We start from the raw sequence: 9,496 nt of genomic DNA on the forward strand, positions 1-9,496 counted from the left end.
CACACACACACACACACACACACACACACATAAATCTATATCTATGTGTGTATATATATAGATTTATTTATTTACTTCTGTGTAGTGAAGCTTCATTTAATGTAGAGTAGCTAGTAGCTTAGCTCACTACATTTTCCAAGTAGCTTGCCCAACACTGCTGGGTGCAATCTTAAAACCGCACCGCTAGTGGTCGCTGAAAACTCATAATGCCCCTTCAACACAAGTCAGAAACATTTTTCCACTGGGCGCCTCAGCAGGGGTAGAGTGACCTCTGCTGGTTGAGCTTCCACATAGCAAGTATGAATTTGTTATGAAAATTTAAACTAAATAACAATATCTAAAATATATAATTAACTTAAGCTTCATATGAGACCAGTTCACTTTTCTTAATCTGAAGTTATAGGTCAGGTCTTATAAATGTTTTAGTTAGGTTTTACTAAAAAACGTGATTTTGGCTTAGTTTTAGTCTATAATAACCATTCTAACTACACCGTACATGAGCCTACTTTTATTTTGAAAGTTTTACCTGTTACTTTCACTTACAAAAAAGGAATAGACCGTGTGATTTTCTTACGTTTCATCCAGGTGAAACACTGAGTCGATCAGAGATCGACCTGCTGGTGACTTCAGCTGTCTGGACCATAACTGGTCTCATCAGTCTGTCTGATAGAAGAATGCAGACTGTGAAAAGTTCAGCTGATACTTATAGATAATGCAAATTTACTAACCCTGTGGTTCTTCTGTGTTTCTGTAGGAGACTCCTTGACTTATCACAACGGAATGAAGTTCTCCACCTTTGACAAAGACCAGGACACCTACGCTAGCAACTGTGCCAGATTATACCTGGGGGCGTTCTGGTACAACAGCTGTCACCATACAAACCCCAACGGGTTTTATCGTTGGGGGGCTGACAGCACTCTCTCTATTGTTGGAGTGGAGTGGTACTATTGGAAGGGTTGGAACTACTCCCTGAAGGCCATCAGCATGAAGATCCGTCCTGTGCAGTAGTTCTCCAGGACCAACGTACAGCAGAATATCAGCAGCTGATCTCTCTCCTGATTTCTTTCTCTTTCTCTCATTAAGCATGTAATCTCACAACGGGCCTTATTTTCCTGAAACTGGGCACGAGCACAATCCACCAGCAGCAGAACACCAACTCAGATTAGTCCTTTTTGTTATCATCTGTGGCTCAAAGCGGCCCAGAATCTTTAAATGGAAACAGATATTTAGAGTCTGATCGTGTGAAAAGCTGATAGTGACAGGTTTGAAACCCTTGTGTGAATCATTATCTGCTATACGCTGACAATAAATAAGAAGCTGAGCATTAAGATGATCTGATGTCTTTACTGTGTCTGCTGTTCTCTGACTCTATAGATTCCAGCAGTATAACTCATATACGACCAAAACTCATACAGAATTTATCTCTTTTTCTTCCTCCTTCACTTAAACCACGTTGACCACATTCCTTTTAACAAATTACACTTTTAGTTTCCCACTACAGCATGGATTTTAATGCATTAAACCGCTGGAAAAACATGTTTTACAAATTATATATCAGTTCAACAGAAATAATTCACCTCTCCTAGCCTCAACTGGTACTGTAACTCACACTTACTGCTGTTTACTAGTTACAAGTTACTGTTAAGCCTACTTGTTTCACACTTCCCCAACATTCTCACATACAACATATAAAAACAATACAGAGGCCTACATTACACAAGATACACATTCTTTTTTTTAACCTTATCAACATGTTACACTGTTCAGTATTATCATGGTGACAGGACTTGAATGCAGGACTTGACACATCCTCAACTCAACAAACTTTAAATAATCGTAGCTCAACCTTTAGCTTTAACAAATACAAAGAAAAGTGCAATGTCCAGGAGCAATGACCATAAACAAAACAAACATCGGAAGGCCGCTATGTTGCTTACACTTTCTACATGGGTGCTAGCTACACTTTTAATTCAAAGTCTCTTAACTGAATAAACCACTGTTTTACACATCAAACGTTGTCAGAACGACATAGTAAGGGCTTTAAAAGTCCATCGAGATGTATTGCAGAAAAATATCACTATTACTAACCTGTTTTGTACAGGAAAAGCAGAGACAGGAGATGTCACTTGTGATCGTTCAGCAGGCTGTTCTCTGTCTGAGGAGCGGAAGCACCGCGCAGCCCTTCTAGCGCTCACATAAGTGGATACTCACTCTTGTGGCGTTGTTAAGCAATTACACCCTCAAAAATACTACCCAAACCCCGTGCAAAATAGATTCACCTTATGCCCCTTTCTTACAGGCTATTACACAAAATATCTTAATAATTGTGACAACACATTTGTAGGTGTCACATCAGCACGCCGTCTTGAATCTCTTCTGGCTGTCAGAAGAGACGCTAGCCTTAGCATCAGCTAACTAGCTATTGAAAAGCAAAATGACGCCTCATACTGAACAAATTTTGTTGGTTACAGTCACGGGCTAATTTGATAGTTCAGTGTTTAGTTCTCGCTAGCTTTTCAAAAATCAAAGTGAGAAAACTTCTAAAAACTTTTAAAAACGTTTGTCCACCATCTTGAACAGTTTTCAAAGGCTACAGTGGTCGCACCACGCTGCTTTATGGGTAATAGTCAGCATCGATGCTGCTTTCAAAACTGGCCGTTACTGGGGCAGCTTGAAGGCGTCTCAGGAGACCGGAAGAGATCGTTCGATCGCTTCTGCTTCTGAACACTTCTGTTCTCTTCGCTCTTAATTATTATTATTTATTCCGCCGTTTTTTGGCATCTATCTACTCCTGTACCGTTTGTCCTACGAACTTGGTTTCAACTTCAAATTGTACATCTTCTTCATGAGCTGGGTGCAGATATCTGCAATGGTTGATATTATATTAATATTATTATCCATTTAAAAATGAATGGGTTCCTATGGGACTCTTCTTCCAACCTAGCGGGGGTGGAGCTAAACTCCCATGATGCATGGCAGTGACGAAAGTTTTGCTAAAATTTGCAGCACCTCATTGAGCCGCACATTGCAAAAAGTAGCTGGCAGCTCTCGCAGGCATTTTGTTAAGGAAATACCTATGGGAAATACCCATTCTAGTTCATTCTGGATATGATATTTTAGGCAGTTTGTCCTGCATCAGTAATACACTAGCCTGCACGTTCTGTTACACACAAATGGAACATTTAACAAGTAGTAGCTGTTTGCATCTCTCACTTAATGGCCTGAAAGGATCCTTTGGCATCTTCTGAGTTATCTGTTTGGCCTGCCACCTCGACCTAATTGTAAAATATTGCCTAAAATACTCAAGAATGAGAGCATTTTGGTCACTATTTGTGGTTTGGGAGCCTTAGTTAGATCCCCTACCTGTGATGGTGCAATGAGTCTTTTCTTTTTCTCCACACAATTTCCTGCCTTGGTATTCTTCCTCCTGCTGGCACAGATGTAATTTGTCTTTACTTTCCTTGTGACCTCCATGTGCCAAAGCCTGCAGCACGGCTGCAGAGTCTCTCTCACAATGTTCCATTGAGGAACTGTAAATGAGCAAGTCATCCACGTATTGCAGGGGTCGGTAACCTTTTTGACTGAGAGAGCCATGAACGCCACATATTTTGAAATGTAATTCCGTGAGAGCCATACAATATGTTTAACACTAAATAAAGTAAATGTGTGCATTTTATGTAAGACCAACATTTTTAAAGTACAATAAGTCTCTGAATTATTTTTAATAACGTTGTTATGCTGTTGTCAACCAATGATGAATAAAGTACTTACCTTCTGGTGCTGCATGGTTTTGCTGATGGCTTTGTAGTCTGGTGGTGAGGTTAAGCTTCAGGCAGGCGTTGAGACTTCCATCGTGATCGTGATCGTAGGTTGGTCTTAATGTTCTTTAGATGTGAGAAAGACTGCTCACATGCACACGTAGAGCCAAACATTGTCAGTACAGCAATACTTACACGCTGCAGTGTGTGGTATGTGAGGGGAAGCGCGTTCCAAGTTTTGACAATCAGCTGGTCCGCGGGTTGAAGTTTTTTCATTTCTCCCCACTTGTGTTTGCTCGCCAACTCTGCTTGCTTCCGTGCAAGTCTTTCCAAATCTTAATTCAGTGACTTGAACTTATTCACCCACATGTCTGAGGCCTTCAGATCAGCAGCTTGTAGCTCAAAATCTCTGATAGAGACACTGGGGAAGTAACTCCTGTCCACTGCACACTCGTGTCGATGGGTGATGAACTTAAAAAGACGAGTGCACTCACGACATTCTGCAAAGCATGCTTTGAATGACTGCAGGAGATTAGATGTGAAGCCCGCTAGCTGCTGAAGAACAAGATGTTGAGCAGGGTCACTTGCTGTGCATGCGTATTTAAACTCTCCCGGTTTTTCAAAGTGTAGTAAACGACCTGTTTCAATGTCAGCGATGAAGAGTTCCAGCTTGTTGGAACACTGCTTGCTGAAGGGATAAGACTGTATTTCCAACGCCTTGCATTTTCACATTGAGCTGGTTCAGATGTTTAGTCATGTCCACGAGATAGTAGGACTTCAGGAGCCACTCAGTGTTAGCTAACTCAGGAGGCTCAACGTTTTTCATTTCAAGAAAAGTCCGGATTTCGCTCAGACAATCCGCGAAATGGCTGAGCACCTTCCCTCTTGACAACCAACGCACATTGCTGTGCAGAAGCAGACCAGGATAATTATTCCCAACTTCATCTAGCAGTGTTTTAAACTGGCGATCATTTAAAGCTCGGGCAACAATAAAGTTGACCACCCGAATGACTAGCGACATCATCTCACCAAGCTGCTCGCCACACATCTGAGCACAAAGCGCCTCCTGATGTAGGATGCAGTGAAAACTTAGGATGGGTCTCTTTTCATGTTCACGAAGAAGCGCTACGAATCCTCTGTTTTTCCCCACCATGCACGGAGCACCATCAGTACACACCAAAATAAGTTTATCCATCGGTAGATTTTTTTCATTAGCGAACTCAGTGAAAGACTTGAATAAATCCTCCCCTCTTGTTTTCCCTTTCATAGGCAAAACAGCAAGACTTGTCACCGACAGCATACCTTGCAATCACTCTGAACTGGGATAAATGGCTTACGTCTGTTGACTCATCCAAAGCGAGAGAAAAGAATGAATGCTGCATTTATTTCCTTCACTTGTGTTGCCTCAATTTGATTTGCCATCATGAACTTGCAGACAGAGCCATGTCTTTTATTAGTTTGATTATCTTGTCTTTATCTGAAAAGTCGTCAAAAAGTTCATTGGCAACATCAAGCATGAATGTTTTGGCATACTCCCCATCTGTGAATGGCTTTCCGTTTCTCACAATTGCTAAAGCACCAGCAAAGCTAGCCGAATTCAAGTCACCTTGTTGTGTCCAAACACGGAGTTGCTGCTGACTAGCTTGCACTCTGCACAGTAGCTCTTGACATGCTTTCTTCCTGCTGTCCCCGCAGGATATTTCGTTGCAAATTTAGTGTGGCGTGTGTCGAAGTGCCGCTTTATATTTGACCGTTTCATCGATGCAATTTTATCATTGCATATGAGAAATGAATGGATTAAAATACATGAGAATGTTTTATATTTTTAACGTTATTATTTTTTTTATTAAAGATTTGTCTGCGAGCCAGATGCAGCCATCAAAAGAGCCACAACTAGCTCGCGAGCCATAGGTTCCCCACCCCTGACGTATTGGATCAGTGTGCTGTCAATGTATAGGTGCTACAGGTCCTGAGTCAGGGTGCAAGGGAACACTGAAAAATATAAATAAATATATATAGATGATTGACTGTACCAGTGAGCTCCTGGTGGGAGGTTTGACAACAATGTGTGTGGATTTGGCAAGACTGGTGCTGCTGACATGTGCAGATCATGCACTCATCTGTAGATAACACCATCATCCTGGCCCTGCTGCAGGACAAGCTCTCCCAGCTGAGCGTGCCTGACTCCGCCTGCAGTTGGATCACAGACTTCTTGACGGACAGGAAGCAGCACATGAAGCTGGGAAAACATGTCTCTGATTCCAGGACCATCAGCACCGGATCCCCTCAAGGCTGCGTTCTTTCCACCCTTCTCTTCTCCCTGTACACCAACAGCTGCACCTCCAGTCACCAGTCTGTCAAGCTCCTGAAGTTTGCGGATGACACCATCCTCATTGGGTTCATCTCAGTTGGGGATGAGTCCACCTACAGGTGGGAGATCGACCATCTGGTGACCTGGTGCAGCCAGAACAGTCTGGAGCTCAATGCTCTGAAGAGAAAAGTGGAGATGTTTGTGGACTTCAGGAAGAGCCCAGCCTTCTTCCTTCTCTTCTGGACCTGTACTCCTCAAGGACTCGGAGGCGAGCAGGAAAGATTGCAGCTGACTCCTCCCACCCCGGACACAAACTGTTTCAGACTCTCCCCTCTGGCAGGAGAACAAAACCTCTCGCCACAAATCCATCTCTACCCGTCTGCAGCTAGCCTCATTAAGGTCAGTGGGGGACAAGGCCGGGTCCCCGACTGACACTCCCCCCTTGCAAATGATACAAATGTCTCTGCACATCTAAATGCTGTTTCATCTCATGTCGTGCACAGACCTGGCACGTTGCACATATTTGTTGTTGATTGTTGATCTTTGTTGTTGTATTTTTTTATGTTATGTTATGTTTTTTATGTTGTTTATATTTACAGTGGGTACGGAAAGTATTCAGACCCCTTTAAATTTTTCACTCTTTGTTTCATTGCAGCCATTTTCCAAAAATCAAAAAAGTTCATTTTATTTCTCAGTAATGTACACTCAGCATCCCATCTTGACAGAAAAAAACAGAAATGTAGAAATTTTTGCAAATTTATTAAAAAAGAAAAACTGAAATATCACATGGTCATAAGTATTCAGACCCTTCACGCCCAGAGGCGTTCCCATAGTGTCGTCACCGACGCAGTGTCTCGTTCCCCTTCTTGGGGAGCAAGGGTTACATACGTAACCCGAGATGTTATCTTGAGCATTTCATGTGGGATGATTCAGTTTGTGTTTTTTCCCTACGCTTTCATCGAGTTCTCCATCCCAGCTGGCAGAGGCATCAGAGTTTATGACGAGATGGGAACTTTTTTCATGAACTTTTTTGATTTTTGGAAAATGGCTGCAATGAAACAAAAAGTGAAAAATTTAAAGGGGTCTGAATACTTTCCGTACCCACTGTATATCTACACAATATTCTCTTCGCACAGACCCAGAATAATGCACATGTATATATCTGCAACGCTGTTCTTCTATTCCATATTTATATATTTCTACATTGATTTATGTCAACTGTATGTCTGTCTACGTTCTGCTGTTACACGAAACAATGTTTTTGTAGTATGTGATGATTGTGAAGTGAATAAAACGTTTAAAGCAGAAAGCAAACGGTTAACTATTCTTTTAATAGTTTATCACGAAGCAAAAGCCACACTAGTGGCAGCTAATGGGGATCTGAAGAAACAAATAAGTGTGGGATACTTGGACTTCACAGGGAATTAAACCCAGGTCTCTCACACCAAAAGCATCCAAACATTGGATGAAATGACTCGGTGTGAAGTGAAACGGTCTCTGGTTGTTCTGAACCACTGACTGTTTAAACATTACATACACACCTTTATATACAGTCTATGTACTGAAGCAACAGTTATCACCAACTCTGCAGCTCTATGGAGCTTTAAAAAACAACATGTCTGTCAGCGAGCATCTGGAAACAAACAATTCTGTTTGTAATTGCATTTATAGGGAAATATTCACTTCTTTTTTTTTACATATTAAGTCACACAATATTTACAGAAATGATCCAGTGTTTCTATGAGGGACTAAAAATGATAGATCTGATAGTAAATACACCAGCGTTGGGTTGCTGTGCTACTTCTTCAACACTTCGACATCTGCATCCACATTAGTTCCCATCTCGTCATAAACTCTGATGCCTCTGCCAGCTGGGATGGAGAACTCGATGAAAGCGTAGGGAAAAAACACAAACTGAATCATCCCACATGAAATGCTCAAGATAACATCTCGGGTTACGTATGTAACCCTTGCTCCCCGAGAAGGGGAACGAGACACTGCGTCGGTGACGACACTATGGGAACGCCTCTGGGCGTGGCAGGGCTGAATCATGAATGAAACTACTCCAATCCTATTGGTGTTGCTAGAACGGTAGTGTGTGACGGCGTAAGGGGTATATAAGCACGCCGGCACACAGGACACATTAGCCCTTTTCTATGAAGCAAGGCACTCCAGGCGGGGTGAGATGTGGCGGACCGACGCAGTGTCTCGTTTCCCTTCTCGGGGAACAAGGGTTGCATACGTAACCCGACACGTTCCCCTTCGAGGGAACTCGAACTGCGTCGCTAACGACACTATGGGAACAAGAATACCCACTTAGGCCGCGCCGAAACCCTGCCTGGACCCAGCGTGCAGAACCTGACGGCACGACTAGAAGGAGAGTGCACGGGTGCCGGGTGCAGAAGGCAGGTCCAGACTGCAGAACCGGATGAAGGTGTGAGGGGTGGCCCAGCCAGCCGCATCACAGACGCCCCTGCGAGGAAGGACCTGGTAGCCGCCATGCCTCGAGTAGAGTCCTCCCTTACGGCCATAGGTGAAGGTTACCCGCGCACCTGATAGGCCAAATAGTCTGAACAATCCAGTTGCTGATCTTGTCTTTGGAAGTGGGGAGCCCAGCCTTGGGGGACCCGAAACACACCAGCAACTGGTCTGCTTTCCTCCACCGGGAAGACCTCAGAGTGTAAATACTCAGTGCTCTGACAGGACAGAGCAGATGAAGTCTCCTGTCCTCTGCCGTCACATGAGGTGGGGGATGAAATGCCTGCAGCACCAAGGACCCTGCCAACCTAGATGGGACCTTAGGGACATAGCCCGGACAGGGGTGCAGGATGGCTACTCCAGGCATTGCGGAGACACCGAAAGTGCCTGGAGATCCCCCACTCTCCTCAGAGAGGTGATAGCAAGGAGAAAGGCCATCTTAAGGGTCAGGTGCTTGGCCTCAGCCGACTCCAGGGGTTCGAAGGGGGCCTCAGCCAGTGCTTCGAGAACCACCGCCAGATCCCAGGTGGGAAGCCTGGAACGAGTCACGGGTCTCATTCTCCGGGCTCCAAGGAGGAAGCGCACGACCAGTGGAAGCCTCCCCAGAGGCCCATCCCTCAGAGGGGTGTGGAACACCGCCACGGCAGCCACATATACCTTGAGTGTGGATGGGGAAAGGCCAGATGAAGTCTCCTGTCCTCTGCCGTCACATGAGGTGGGGGAAGAAATGCCTGCAGCACCAAGGACCCTGCCAACCTAGATGGGACCTTAGGGACATAGCCCGGACAGGGGTGCAGGATGGCTACTCCAGGCATTGCGGAGACACCGAAAGTGCCTGGAGATCCCCCACTCTCCTCAGAGAGGTGATAGCGAGGAGAAAGGCCATCTTAAGGGTCAGGTGCTTGGCCTCAGCCGACTCCAGGGGTTCGAAGGGGGCCTCAGCCAGTGC

Source organism: Micropterus dolomieu, linkage group LG14, assembly GCF_021292245.1.
Source record: "Micropterus dolomieu isolate WLL.071019.BEF.003 ecotype Adirondacks linkage group LG14, ASM2129224v1, whole genome shotgun sequence".
Lineage (NCBI taxonomy): Eukaryota > Metazoa > Chordata > Actinopteri > Centrarchiformes > Centrarchidae > Micropterus > Micropterus dolomieu.